Here is a 15748-nt window from a genome sequence, read left to right as displayed (position 1 = left end):
AACGGTTCACCATACGTGCATGCTACGGGAATCACAAACTTTAACACAAGTATTTCTTAAATTCACAACTACTCAACTAGCACAACTTTAATATCACCATCTTCATATCTCAAAACAATTATCAAGCATCAAACTTCTCATAGTACTCAACACACTCATAAGAAAGTTTTTATTATTCTTGAATACCAAGCATATTGGGATTATTTAAGTAAATTACCATGCTATTTAAGACTATAAAAGTAATCTAAGTGAAGCATGAGAGATTAATAGTTTCTATAAAACAAATCCACCACCGTGCTCTAAAAAGATATAAGTGAAGTACTAGAGCAAAACTATATAACTCAAAAGATATAAGCGAAGCACATAGAGTATTCTAACAAATTCCAAATCATGTATGGCTCTCTCAAAAGGTGTGTAAAGAAAGGATGATTGTGGTAAACTAAAAAGCAAAGACTCAAATCATACATGACGCTCCCAGCAAAACACATATCATGTGGTGAATAAAAATATAGCTCCAAGTAAAGTTACCGATAGAAGTAGACGAAAGAGGGGATGCCTTCCGGGGCATCCCCAAGCTTTGGATTTTAGGTGTCCTTAGATTATCTTGGGGGTGCCATGGGCATCCCCAAGCTTAGGCTCTTGCCACTCCTTGTTCCATAATCCATCAAATCTTTACCAAAAACTTGAAAACTTCACAACACAAAACTTAAAGTAGAAAATCTCGTGAACTCCGTTAGCGAAAGAAAACAAAATACCACTTCAAGGTATTGTAATGAACTCATTCTTTATTTATATTGGTGTTATACCTACTGTATTCCAACTTCTCTATGGTTTATAAACTATTTTACTAGCCATAGATTCGTCAAAATAAGTAAACAACACACGAAAAACAGAATCTGTCAAAAACAGAACAGCCTGTAGTAATCTGTAGCTAGCGCAAGATCTGGAACCCCAAAAATTCTAAAATAAATTTCTGGACGTGAGGAATTTATCTATTAATTATCTGCAAAACGTATTAACTAAATATAACTTTCCAAATAAAAATGGCAGCAGTTCTCGTGAGCGCTAAAGTTTCTGTTTTTTACAGCAAGTGTAACAAGACTTTCCCCAAGTCTTCCCAACGGTTCTACTTGGCACAAACACTAATTAAACACAAAAAACACAACCAAAACAGAGGCTAGATAAATTATTTATTACTAAACAGGAGAAAAAATCAAGGAATAAAAATAAAATTGGGTTGCCTCCCAACAAGCGCTATCATTTAATGCCCCTAGCTAGGCATAACAAGCAAGGATAGATCTAGGTATTGCCATCTTTGGTTGGCAATCCATAAGTGGCTCTCATAATAGATTCATAAGGTAATATAATTTTATTTTTAGGAAAGTGTTCCATGCCTTTCCTTAATGGAAATTTGAATCTAATATTTCCTTCCTTCATATCAATAATTGCACCAATCCTTCTAAGGAAAGGTGTACCAAGAATAATAGGACATGAAGGATTGCAATCTATGTCAAGAACAATAAAATATACAGGCACATAATTCCTATTTGCAACAATAAGAACATCATTAATTCTTCCCATAGGTTTCTTAATAGTGGAATCCGCAAGGTGCAAGTTTATAGAGCAATCATCAAAATCACGGAAACCTAACAAATCACACAAAGTCTTTGGAATCGTGGAAATACTAGCACCCAAATCACATAAAGCATAGCATTCATGATCTTTAATTTTAATTTTAAGAGTTGGTTCCCACTCATCATAAAGCTTTCTAGGGATAGAAACTTCGAATTCAAGTTTTTCTTCATAAGATTGCATCAAGGCATCAACGATATGTTTAGTAAACGCTTTATTTTGACTATAAGCATGAGGAGAATTTAGCACGGATTGCAACAAGGAAATACAATAAATCAAAGAGCAATTTTCATAGTTAAATTCCTTGAAATCCATAATAGTGGGTGAGGGAGTCCTGGATTAGGGGGTATCCAGACAGCCGGAATATATCCTTTGGCCGGACTGTTGGACTATGAAGATACAAGATTGAAGACTTCGTCTCGTGTCTGGATGGGACTCTACTTGGCATGGAAGGCAAGCTAGGCAATACGGATATGTGTATCTCCTTCTTTGTAACCGACCTTGTGTAACCCTAGCCCCCTCCGGTGTCTATATAAATCGGAGGGTTTTAGTCCGTAGGACAACATACAATCATACCATAGGCTAGCTTCTAGGGTTTAGCCTCTCCGATATCGTGGTAGATCAACTCTTGTAATACTCATATCATCAAGAATAAATCAAGTAGGACGTAGGGTTTTACCTCCATCAAGAGGGCCCGAACCTGGGTAAAACATCGTGTTCCCTGCCTCCTGTTACCATCCGCCTTTGACGCACAGTTCGGGACCCCCTACCCGAGATCCGCCGGTTTTGACACCGACATTGGTGCTTTCATTGAGAGTTCCTCTGTGTCGTCGCCAGAAGGAAGGATGTCTCGTCTCGTCTTTAAAGATAGTACTAATGTTGGGGGAGCTTTGGCTGTCGGCCAAACTCTCCGGCTAGGCGGTTTCGTCATGACCGCCTGTTTGGCCGCCGCACCGACGATGACTTCTCGGGTCATCGAAAACAGCCTCCACGTCAAATCGGCACTCGCCGAACAGATGGATCCAATGGAGCTCGCCTCCTTAAACGAGCTCTTGGGTCACACCGCCGCCTTGGGAGTCGCTACAGACTATGATCGGATTGGGCTTAAATCCGATCAAAGGGAGATTAACTCTCCACCGGTCACCCATCATATTGTAGTGGTGGAGGAACAATGCGGCGACCTTTCCTCTATTTTGAGGACCAACTATGTCCGGATTCCCGAGCTCTCCGAGCCGGATGCCCGTTCGCGGGAGGACAACATCCAATTCCTGAACTTAGAGTCAGGCAGCGGGCCAGGATTATCGGGTAACACCCCGGAACCGGAACTTCCAAAATTGGAAACTCCTCGGCTCCTGGATCCCAGATCGGGTAAGGGTTCGGATTCAATTCCACCCACCCACCCAAACATAAGCGATCTTTCCCACATCAGGCAAGAGCCCCAGGAAACAATACATCACTATTGGGCCAGATTCCTCCTTGCGATGAACAAGGTTAAGGACTGTCGCGAGGAAGACGCAATCCTATTTTTCGGCAATAATTGCACGGACAAGGGAATCCTTAACGCCTTAAGTCGCCGTGACATATCACGCTTCACTGACTTGGCGTCCATAGTACGAAAGTACTGTGCGATGGAAAGCACCTGGAAAACCGAAACGAAATTTTGGGATAATCCGGCTCTGAATATACACCCAGTCCGACGTAAAAGGGTGCACTATCATAAGATACCGAGCTAGTTGTAAAGAAACAAAAACCCTCTACAGGGCATGGAACCGTACTAGAGGGATGGCTGAACGGACCCTGCAAAATTCATAGTGTAGCAGATACAATACCAACGCACAACCTTAGAGCATGTTGGATACTCCGGCAGGTGGCCAAAAGTGGTGAGGATCTTCTTATCCCAAATACCACGGAGCACCATCCCGTGGATAACAATACGGTGTTAACAGTCTTTGAGACCTTTGCGTCAAATAATAGGCGCAAGCGAACACTCCACAGCATGGCCGAAATCTGCCACGTAGCAGCAATAAATCCATGGAGTGACACGGCTATTACCTTCATTGCCAGTGACGAACCTAAATTCCGAACAGCCCGAGCACCGGCCGCACTGGTCCTCAGTCCAATCGTGGATGGCTTTCGACTCACCAAAGTACTCATGGACGGCGGCAGCGGATTAAACCTCATCTATGAGGAAACTCTTCAAAAAATGGAAATAGACTGGAACCGCATTGAGCAAAGTAGCACAACCTTTAGAGGAATCATCCCCAGTCGGGAAGCACGCTGTGCTGGGAAAATCACACTAGATGTGGTATTCGGCATGCCGGATAATTACAGGTCCGAAGAAATTACATTCCAAGTGGCCCCATTCAGCAGTGGTTATCACACTCTTTTAGGACGGGAGGCGTTCACAATCTTTCAAGCCGTACCCCATTACGGGTACATGAAGCTCAAAATGCCCGGGCCCAACGGAATCATCACTCTCGCCAGTGATCTGGACACAACACTCCGCCCCGAAAACAAAACAGCCGCACTGGCCCTCGAGGCATTATCCGAAGCCCTCTCGGCCGAGGAATTAACCACGCTACGCTCCACAGTGGATAGGGACGACATGATACTCGACAAGAGATCCAAGTCCACCTCTTTTAAACCAGCGGATGAAATAGTCAAATTCCAAGTCCACCCAACGGACCCTACAAAAACAGCCTCCATCGGGGCACAGTTAAACCCCGCTGTGGACACCGCACTATGAGAGTTCATGCGCGAGAACTGGGACATATTCTCCTGGCATCCCTCAGACATGCCAGGAATCCCATGCAGGCTGGCCGAGCATAGCCTCAATATCCTAAAGGGATTCAAGCCGGTCAAGCAAGCTCTTCGGCATTTCTTCGAACCTAAGAGACAGGCCATGGGAGAGGAACTAGCCAAGTTATTGGAGGCCGGATTCATCAGAGAAATAAAAAACCCGGACTGGCTAGCAAACCTGGTGATGGTACCAAAGAAGGACAAATCCTGGCGCCTTTGTGTCGATTTCAAAGACCTCAATAAAGCTTGCCCAAAGGATCCCTTCCCCCTCCCACGCATCGATCAAATCATTGATGCTACCGCAGGACACGAGTCATTGTGTTTCCTCGACGCATACTCCGGTTACCACCAAATCAAGATGGCGGAGTCCGACCAAGCCGCAACGGCATTCATCACACCATACGGTCCCCTTCTGTTTTAACACAATGCCTTTTGGGCTCAAAAACGCCGGCGCACCATATCAGCGCATGATCCAGACATGTCTGAAGAAACAAATCGGCAAAACAGTAGAGGCATATGTAGACGATGTGGTCATCAAAACCAAACATTTCGACTCTTTGATAGACGACTTGAGGCTCACATTCGACAACCTCCAAACATACGACATCAAGCTCAATCCGAAAAAATGCGTTTTCGGCGTACCAGCCGGAAAGCTCCTGGGTTTCATTGTCTCCAGTAGAGGTATTGAAGCTAATCCGGCCAAAATCCGAGCTTTGTCACATTTGGCTACCCCAACAGACCTCAAACAAATCAAGTTAACTGGATGCATGGCGGCTCTAAGCCGCTTTATCTCCCGCTTAGGAGAAAAGGCTTTACCCCTTTATCGCCTCCTTCGGCGCACCGAACACTTCGAGTGGACGGACGCGGCCACAGCCGGATTGGAAGAAATAAAGGCCATCTTGGCAACCAACCCAATCCTGGCCGTGCCAAACATCGGTGAACCAATGCTGTTGTACATTGCGGCAACTCATCAAGTTGTAAGCGCAGTGCTCGTTGTCGAACGGGAAGCGGACGGACATAAATTCCCTCTTCAAAAGCCGGTATACTATGTATCCACTGTCCTCACTCCATGCAAATCACGGTACCCGCATTACCAAAAGATAGCATATGAGGTATTCATGACATCGCGGAAGCTGCGACACTACTTTCAAGAGTGTTTGATTACAGTAGCCTCGGAAGTGCCACTTAATGATATTATAAACAACCGCGACGCTACGGGCCGGATTGCCAAATGGGCCATTGAGCTCCTCCCGGTCGACATAACATACAAACCTCGAAGAGCCATTAAGTTGCAAGTATTGGCCGACTTCGTCGCCGAATGGACGGAGGCTGAACTCCCTAAAGAGTATGGCGCATACTCCAATTGGATCATGCACTTTGACGGTTCTAAAATGCTGGCTGGTCTAGGGGCTGTCTTCGTTCTGACGTCCCCAACCGGAGATACCGTTCAGTACGTATTGCAAATATTGTATACAGACTCCAACAATGCAGCCGAATACGAAGCTCTGTTGCATGGTCTTCGGATGGCAGCCTCCATGGGCATTCAACGCCTAGAGGTGCGTGGGGATTCAAACCTCGCAATATCCCAAATAAATGGAGACTTTGACGCCAAGGATCCGAAAATGGCGGCCTATCGAAACGCTGTCCTAAAAATGTCAGCTCGGTTCGAGGGACTCGAATTTTACCATGTGGCTCGGGAAAACAATCAGGCGGCGGATATCCTCGCTCGCATCGGTGCAAAACGTGATGCGGTCCCCCCTAACATATTTTTGGAAAGGCTGTTCAAGCCATCCGTAATTTGGGAAGGGGACACTGGTAACAACAGTCCGAACCCGGCCAAAATACCCGATACCGAACTCTCTGACACAATCGAAGGCTCTGCCACCGAAATAACACCTTCAGCCCACGAAATAATGGCCATTATTGCCCCGTGGACAGAACCATTCCTAGCCTACCTAACTAGACAGGAACTTCCGGAGGACCAAAATGAGGCACGCTGCATAGTGCGGCGATCCAAGGCCTACAGGGTCCATGAGGGAGAATTGTACAAGAAAAGCACTACCGGAGTCCTTCAAAGGTGCATCTCCGAAGAGGAAGGACGGAATCTTTTGGCAGAAATTCATGCCGGACTCGGTGGTCATCACGCCGCAGCCCGGGATCTTGTAAGCAAGGCCTTCCATACAGGATTTTATTGGCCAACTGTAACGCCCTCGATGCGGCTATATCTCCTACATGTCGAAGCACGACTTAGAGGCATAACCGCATTGAAAGCAATGTCGCAAGTGAGGTAATCTTCACATGACCCATGTAATACATAAGGGAAAGAGATACATGGTTGGCTTACAATCGCCACTTCACACAATTACTTGAATAAAGCATTACATCAACCAGTTACAATCAAGGCCCGACTACGGATCCAAAATAAAAGAAGAACCCCAAATGCGACAAGGTCCCCGATCGACCCCAACTGGGCTCCACTACTGATCAACTAGAACGAAACAACATAAAGGACAAGATCTTCATCGAGCTCCTCCGGAGCTTGGTTGCGTCACCTGGAATGGCATCATCGGCACCTGCAAGCTGGTTTTAGAAGTATCTGTGAGTCACGGGGACTCAGCAATCTCACACCCTCGCGATCAAGACTATTTAAGCTTATAGGAAGGGTAAAAGGTATGAGGTGGAGTTGCAGCAAGCGACTAGCATATATGGTGGCTAACATACGCAAATGAGAGCGAGAAGAGAAGGCAAAGCACGATCGAGAAACTATGATCAAGAAGTGATCCTAGAACAACCTACATCAAGCATAACTCCAACACCGTGTTCACTTTCCGGACTCCGCCGGAAAGAGACCATCATGGTTACACACGCGGTTGATGTATTTTAATTAAGATCAACTTCAGGTTTTCTACAACCGGATGTCAACAAATTCCCATCTGCCCATAACCGCGGGCATGACTTTCGAAAGTTCAAATCCCTGCAGGGGAGTCCCAACTTAGCCCATGACAAGCTCTCACGGTTAACGAAGGATATACCTTCTCCCGAGACATTCCGATCAGACTCGGTATCCCGGTTCTACAAGACAACTTCGACAAGTTAAAACAAATCCAGCAACACCGCCCGAATGTGCTGACAAATCCTGATAGGAGCTGCACATATCTCGTTCTCAGGGCACACTCAGATTGTCTAAACTTTCGGTAGGCCAGCCCAGAGTTGCCCCTGGTGGCCACCGGCGGCTGACGAGGTGGACCAACACTCAGAGGAGCACTGGCCCGGGGGGTTTAAATAAGATGACCCTTGAGTCCGCGGAACCCAAGGGAAAAAGAGGCTAGGTGGCAAATGGTAAAACCAATGTTGGGCATTGCTGGAAGAGTTTTATTCAAGGCGAACTGTCAAGGGGTTCCCATTATCACCCAACCGCGTAAGGAATGCAAAATCCGGGAACATAACACCGATATGACGGAAACTAGGGCGGCAAGAGTGGAACAAAAAACTAGGCAAAAGGCCGAGCCTTCCACCCTTTACCAAGTGTATAGATGCATTAATTAAATAATAGATATTGTGATATCCCAACAAGTAAATATGTTCCAACAAGGAACAACATCTCCATGTTCCAACAAGGAACAAACTTCAATCTTCACCTACAACTAACAACGCTATAAGAGGGGCTGAGCAAAGAGGTAACATAGCCAAACAACGGTTTGCTAGGACAAGGTGGGTTAGAGGCTTGGTACAACAATATGGGAGGCATGATAAGCAAGTGATAGGTATCACAGCATAGGCATAGCAAAAGAGCGAGCATCTAGCAAGCAAAGATAGAAATGATTTTTAGGGTATGATCATCTTGCCTGAGATCCCGCAAGGAAGAAGAACGAGTCCAAGAAGAAGACAAACGGACGTAGACGAACGGGTCCTCACAAACGCGACGTTATCGGAACCAACCCGAAGAAGCAACACCGGCAAGAAGCACACAACATAGTAAACAACCATCACATAAGCATGGCACGATGCACAAACAAGTATGATGCATGTCCGGTATAAATATGCATGGCATGGCAAAGTGCACAAACAACACTACAAGTTAAGTGGAGCTCAATATGCAACGGGTTGCATATTGATGGAACACCACATCAATTATTTAGTTCTCTCTCGTTTATGTACCCCAACAATATTAAATGTTCTTAACATGTCAAGGGTGAAGCAAAGTAAACTACCTATCTAGTCAAGTTTAAATGAGGTCGGAAGCAACGAACAAAAATTCCGGAAACTCCTCATGAGCATATTATAGATTTGGTACTGTTCTGCCCTAAACATTATTTTAGAGTTGTTAAACATGCAAGATGAATGCACCAAGTAAATCTAGGCATTTTTCTACCCCATTTACATATAAAGATTATTAAAATCTGAGCTACAGTTATTTAGTTATGAAATAAATCATTTTAGCAAGTTATTTAAGCAAATTTAAACAAACAGCATTTTAAACATGGATGAAAGTTGGATATTATTAAACTAGATGAAATTCTAAGCAAGTTTCATATTTAAAGTTTTTACATATGATGCACCATTTGTGAGATATTAAATGCATGAAGGCTAAGGGGTTTTCTATAAAACTGTTTTACTGGGATAATTAGGAAATTCATAGATCTGGAAAAAAAACATGAATGGGCCAAAATAGAGGCCGGCCCAACAAGCAACAGGGGCGGGGACTGCTCACTTCGGGCTGAGGCCCAGAACTGCGGAGAGGGAGACCGGTTGAAGGAGAGGCAGAGGTGGGCGCTGGGCCTTGCGAGGCAAGAGGGGGGCCACGCGCGGTCAATGCGTGCGAGCGGCCGCAACGGTCAAGAAAAGTCAACACGACCTGGCGCTCACGTCTGGAACAAAGTAGAGGCGCGACGCGGCGGGGCTGCGGGGCACAGGGAGGCGCGACTCCGGCGGGCAGGGGCCGGAGATGAAGCGGTGCGGATCCGGGCGACGGCAGGAGGTGAATGGCGCGGCTGCTTCTTGAGGAAAAACGTCCATGGTTGCTCCTGCTTAGAAGGGAGATAGAGACCGGAGTGTGAGCAGAGAAAAGAGGGAGGAACAGGGAGATGGAGGAAGGAGAGAACGGGAGCGGAGCTCATCTGCTGGTGTCGCTGCTCGCGGCAGATCGAAGCGGCTGGCGAGCTCCGGCTTGAGGAGGCTCTGGACGGCGATGAGGTGTTGCGCGAGGGGAGGAGCGCGTGGCCTCAGGCGCCTGGCTGTCGAAGCAGAGGAGTGGGACAACGCTGCAGCTGTTCGAGATGAAGCAGGGGCGCGGTTTCAGGCAAAGCGGAGGCAGCAGAGGGTCGAGTGCGGGCATCCAGATCGGGTGGCCTCCTGGACTCCTGGCTAGGCGACAATGACGGCAAGGCCGAGCAGGGGCCGGTCTCGGGAGGAGCTCGTCCCCCTGGTTGACGAGGAGAGAGAGGAGGGTTGGATCGATGGGCTTGGGTGGAGTCCGGTTGGGTGGTGCTGAAATTGAGGAAGATGGTCGGAGGCAGGATGGAATGGATGGATTGGGGCGTGGCATGGTTGGTGGATCTGGATCGAGGAATTTTGCCAGAGGCAGCGGGATCGAGGGGGGGGGATCCCGAGGGGAGCGACCAGGCGGCGGCGTGTGGAATGGGTGGATGGGACAGCTAGGGGCTAGGGTTTGTCCAAATAGGCATGTGGGTGGACTATTTATATAGGGAAAGGAGAGAGTTTGGACCTTCCGATCAAAAACACACGGACGAGAATAAATAGTCTAGGGAGTCCAATAAATAAAACAATGATATTTTGTAGATGTTTGGGGATGTTCCGGACCCAGCGGTAACGACTGTCCGGGTCGGGTCCGGGACAGCTTTCGGGCGCGCGCGCGAGGAGGGCCGTGGGCAGACGAGAGAGGTTAGGTTGGACCTGGTGGTAGGTAGTGGACTATGGAGAAGGCCTCACGCTGAGAAAAGAGAAGAGAGAAAGGCCCGGCGACTATTTCCGGAGACCGAAAACGTCCGACGATAGACCGACTACTATTGCCGCTATAGTTATCCGTTGGGGCGTCAAACGGACTCCGAATGCGATGAAACTTGGCAGGCGGCCTATCTACACTATAATAAGACCACACGCCAACTTTCAACCCATTCCGAGAACATTTTCCGGCCACTTATAAAATACTATTTCGGACATGCCGCAGGCGCGTGCAAATGTGTCAGGGCTCAGAACGGACAACGGAAAGAATGAGGAGACCGGGACGCATGCAAGTTTCGAAAACATGATGATGCAATGCACATGATGACATGATAAGATGCGACACGCAAGCAAAGGCAGGGCAACAACATCGAATAACTGGAAGACACCTGGCACATCGGTCACGGGGCGTCACACCAACGGCCCGGGAAGATGCACATGACCTGGTCCAACGCTGCGCGGGTTGCCAACTCTTTGCAAATCAAAGCCACATGCCACCCACCGCCCTCCAAACAATCCCCATTACATGGCCCTTTGCGGTCTGGGGGCTTGACATGGTTGGACCCCTTAAAGGGGGAACCCACAAGAAAAAAATACTTATTGGTCATGGTGGACAAATTCACCAAATGGATAGAGGCCAAACCTGTTAAAACAGCTGAATCCGGACCGGTGATAGACTTCATATCCGGGGTTGTACACCGTTATGGCGTCCCCCACAGCATCATCACTGATAATGGCACGAACTTCACGGCCGACGAGGTAAAAATCTGGTGCAGCAAAATGGGCATCAAGCTCGATTATGCTTCAGTCTATCACCCACAAACCAACGGTCAAGTCGAGCGAGCAAACGGTCTTATAATGAGCGGCATTAAACCCAGATTAGTGCGCTCCTTAACGGAGTCTAACATGCACTGGGTAGAGGAGCTCGACTCCGTACTCTGGGGGCTGCGGACCATGCCGAATCGTAGTAACGGATATACACCCTTCTTTATGGTGTACGGCGCAGAGGCAGTCTTGCCCTGTGACATAATTCATGACCCACCTCGAGTGCGCATGTACGAAGAAAGAGAAGCCGAGCTCGATCGGCAGGACAGTTTGGACACCCTGGAGGAGGAGCTCGACGTAGCCAAAGCCTGTTGCGCATTTTATCAGCAACAGGCTCGCAGATACCAAACCAGAGAAGTACGGGCCAAAACTTATAACGTTGGCGAACTAGTTCTATGCCTGCCGGATAAGATAAAGAACAAGCTCGAGCCCAAATGGGAAGGTCCCTTCATTATTGACCAAGTTCTGACCGGTGGAGCGTACCGACTGCCGGATGCATCGACTAGTCGACTCGAGCCGAACCCATGGAACGCGGCCAGGCTCCGAAGATTCTACGCCTAGCACCGGACTCTATGTTAGTCCCCTCCCTTTGTCCATTTTCTGCATATACATTATCTGTCTTGTTTTCTTTCTTTCTTTCTTTCTTTTATTATTTCTCTAGGCCCTCAAGGGTCACCTTGTGCCTCGCTTGCACATTACAGATGCGCTAGCCGCACTCTTCATACCTGGGGGCTTCTTTCACAGAAGCTTAAATTATTTATCTGGGCCTCATGCCCCACACATGTGTTATACTTCCGCATGTACCTTTTTTCACCATTATATGCATCGATATGACTTAAGTTTTGGCCAAGCTAGGTTGCCTGGCTCTTGTATTTATGCCCTATGTTCCCGTTAATTCGGCTAGGGAATAAGGGGAGCACCTCTGCAATTGTTACTGCTGGGTCAGCCGGATGTGTACCTCAGACTGGGTGAAGCCGAAAGCTAGCGTTCTTAAGGGAATATTCGGTCGGTGAACAAAAGATGATTTTTATTTATTGACCATATCTGCCCCAGATGTTTTTCCTGCGTTTCCTATCGCAGTCCGGACATGCACTTTAGGGCATGCTTACCCAGGGAAAGGAACCCTTAACGGAACTATTCTCCCTAGCAGATGTTTCTTACTACCCATGTAATATAACATAACTAGTTGGGCACTTGTTTGATAAAGCACTAATGACCCCTATGCCTGGTCTCCACGCATACCCCGGTTCTTATACAACTAAGCGGGTATTCGGATACACTCCGGACTATTGGGCCCGGAGGTTGAAGCAAAAAGGTCCGCAACGACAAATGATCTACAATCCGGCTAGAAGGCATTATACATGTCACTTTAATTACATAGTCATGCAGACTGACTAAATTCCTCTTCCATACCATCCAACAGGCGGTCTAGCTTACAATCCCATTGAGAATACTTTGCGGCTAATTCTACTTGCCCATAAACTAAGCTAACGGGGATCTCTTTCCCGTCGGGCCCCACAGGTCCGACCTCGGCCATGTGATTTGGGTCTGCCTTGGTATACCGCGTCTTCACCATGGCCCATGCTTCTCCGGCACCCTGTCAGCAGGCTGATATCTTCCATAATCGGAAGCGCTGCCGTGCTCCCTTGAGCTTCTCGGCAAGCTCGGCAACGCCCTCTGGCAGGGAGACGGACGGCCACAAGGCCTGGGCAACACCCTGCATCACCTGCCGAACTTGTTCGTGCAGATGTGACAGCTCGGACAGAAGATCACCCGCAGACCCGGGCATTTCCTCCGCGGGACGACCCGTCAACATACCTACAGACATAACGCTGTTAGTCGGCTTCTTCGCCGAACTCCTTTAAAAGGATTCGTTCAAGCACTTACTGAAAATGCCGTGCCGAAGCCGCTTATTCTCCTTCTCGGAGTCTGCAAGCTGGCCCCGAACGTCTTTTAGTTCCACGTCCAGCTTTATATTGGCGTCTTGGAGGTTGTTTTTCTCCCGCCTAACCTCAGTCAGCACGCGTTTGCCAGCCTCTAGCTATCGCATAACATGCTGGTTCTCCGGATTGTTTTCGGATTCATCTGCAACATCTGTTGTTAGATCTGCAGCCATGCTGCACGTTATATGGTAACCATCATTCTTTAAAGTAAATGTTACCAGCAGGTGACTTTTTCGGTTCCTGCAAGGCGGCCACAGCAGCCCGTAGTTGGGTCTTGCATTCCTCTAGCTCCTGTGACAGCCTAGTATTCTTCTCTGTAAGAACCTGCACAATGGAGATGATCCTTAAATCAGTTCTGCTAACTATTTCAAGTCTCAGGGGCTACTAATACATATAAATCGTCAGATTCACTCACCTGTACATCCTTTACATACTGATCCGTGGCTCTGGCTAGACCATCTTGAGCAGCACGGAGGTACGCCTCTCCAGAATTGAAGGCGTCGAACGCCTCTGGTGAGAAACAAGCATCACGGAGTACGGCTCGGTGGCGCCTATGATTCATGGCGCTTTCCACTTCTGAGTTTGTAGCGGATAGTCTATCTGCATCCTCTGTAGGGGGATTATCCGGCGCCTGCCCCATATAGGCTTCTGCCTCCATGTCCGGTCCTGGCGCCCGACTGGTGGAAGCGTGATTGGAAACATCGCCGGACATATTCTGACGAGCGTTTTTTTCTGTTAAAGAAACACGGGCGTCATTACATTTAGAGAAAGACGACAACCACGGAGCAGGGTTTTTCTTATACCTTTGCATCGGCGTCTCTGACCTGACCGCCTTCCTTTTTGGCCTACCCGGCCTTGGTGCCTCTTGTTGGCGAGTTGTTGCGGGTTCGACAGGGCGTCCCGAATGCCTTCCCTGTAAAAGATGCCATGTGTATATGGTGGGTGAAGTGCTTAAGAGGGGATCCTAGTTTTGGAGTTGGGATTTTTGGTTTTTCTTACTTGCGATGCAGGGAGCAGTCCGGGATAGTCGGCCGTAATGGCCACCATGGCATCGTCGCAACTTAACTGATAGAACTGCCGGTCTATCAGCTCCACGAATATAACCGAATCTTCTTCAAGTCCGGAGTCGAGGGCCCGGTCAGGGTCCTCTGGTTGTGGAGAAGGGCTGCTGACCTCCTTTATGGCTTTTCGTAGTTCCTGCCGCAAAGTGGCAAGGTGAATACTTATGACAAAGAATGCAGGAAAAATGGGAGCAGGGAGATATAACTTACCCAGCTTGGAGGATTGTACATGGAGAATCCATCCCGTGGCTTGATGCGGGTGAACTCTTTCTCACCCTTGAACAATTCAGACAGAATTTTCTCTAGAGCGGCAGCATTGTCCAGACCCTTACGCCCGCAGCGGGTGGCGTCATCCGCCCCGTTATAACACCACAAGGGGTGCCCACGATATTGAAGTGGCTCCACTCCCCGCATTATGCAAATTGACATAACTTCGATTATTGTCAATCCTGATTGAGCCAGTGCTTTGATCCAGTTCATCAGATAGAGGACTTCTCTGTTGTCTTCCGCCTGGGGGCTCCGTGGACGCCAACTTCGGCGCTTCTTCAGAGGAGCATTATTGAACTCAGGAAGACCCCGCCGAACAGGGTCCGGAAGGGGAACGTCCTCCATATAAAACCATTTTGAAGGCCAGTCTTCGGACGACTTCTTAGGGGTACCAGACAGGTATCCGGTATCGGCGATGCGCCATATTTCGGCTCCGTCCACTTGATAAAGTGAACCCCTCTGTGTGCGAGGGACGAGGCAAAATAACCTCTTCCACAGCTCGAAGTGAGCCTCGCAGCCCAGGAACAACTCGCAAAGAGCAACATAGCCGGCGATGTGTAGAAGCGAGGCATGGGTGAAATTGGAGGCCGTAGAACTCCAGGAGCCCGCGGAGGAACGGATGAATTGGAAATCCGAGTCCCCTTAGAACTCCAGAAGCCAAGAGGTTCAACATTTATGGGGCCGGACACTGCTTACAAACACTTGAAATTGGAGAAGAACCCACCTTGCAATGCCGAAGACAATACTGCGCACCGGGCTCATCGTCATTGAATCCTGGTTCGGGGGCTACTGAGGGAGTCCTGGATTAGGGGGTATCCGGACAGCTGGATTATATCCTTTGGCCGGACCGTTGGACTATGAATATACAAGATTGAAGACTTCGTCTCGTGTCCGGATGGGACTCTACTTGGCATGGAAGGCAAGCTAGGAAATATGGATATGTGTATCTCCTTTGTAACCGACCTTGTGTAACCGTAGCACCCTCCGGTGTCTATATAAACTATAGGGTTTAGTCCGTAGGACAACATACAATCATACCATAGGCCAGCTTCTAGGGTTTAGCCTCTCCGATCTCGTGGTAGATCAACTCTTGTAATACTCATATCATCAAGAATAAATCAAGCAGGATGTAGGGTTTTACCTCCATCAAGAGGGCCCGAACCTGGGTAAAACATCGTGTTCCCTGCCTCCTGTTACCATCCGCCTTAGACGCACAGTTCAGGACCCCCTACCCGAGATCCGCCGGTTTTGACACCGACA

This window comes from Triticum urartu, chromosome 4 (assembly GCF_003073215.2).
Source record: "Triticum urartu cultivar G1812 chromosome 4, Tu2.1, whole genome shotgun sequence".
Taxonomy (NCBI): Eukaryota; Viridiplantae; Streptophyta; class Magnoliopsida; order Poales; family Poaceae; genus Triticum; species Triticum urartu.
The sequence above is the reverse complement of the archived record's forward strand: the minus strand, read 5'-3'. Positions refer to the sequence as shown.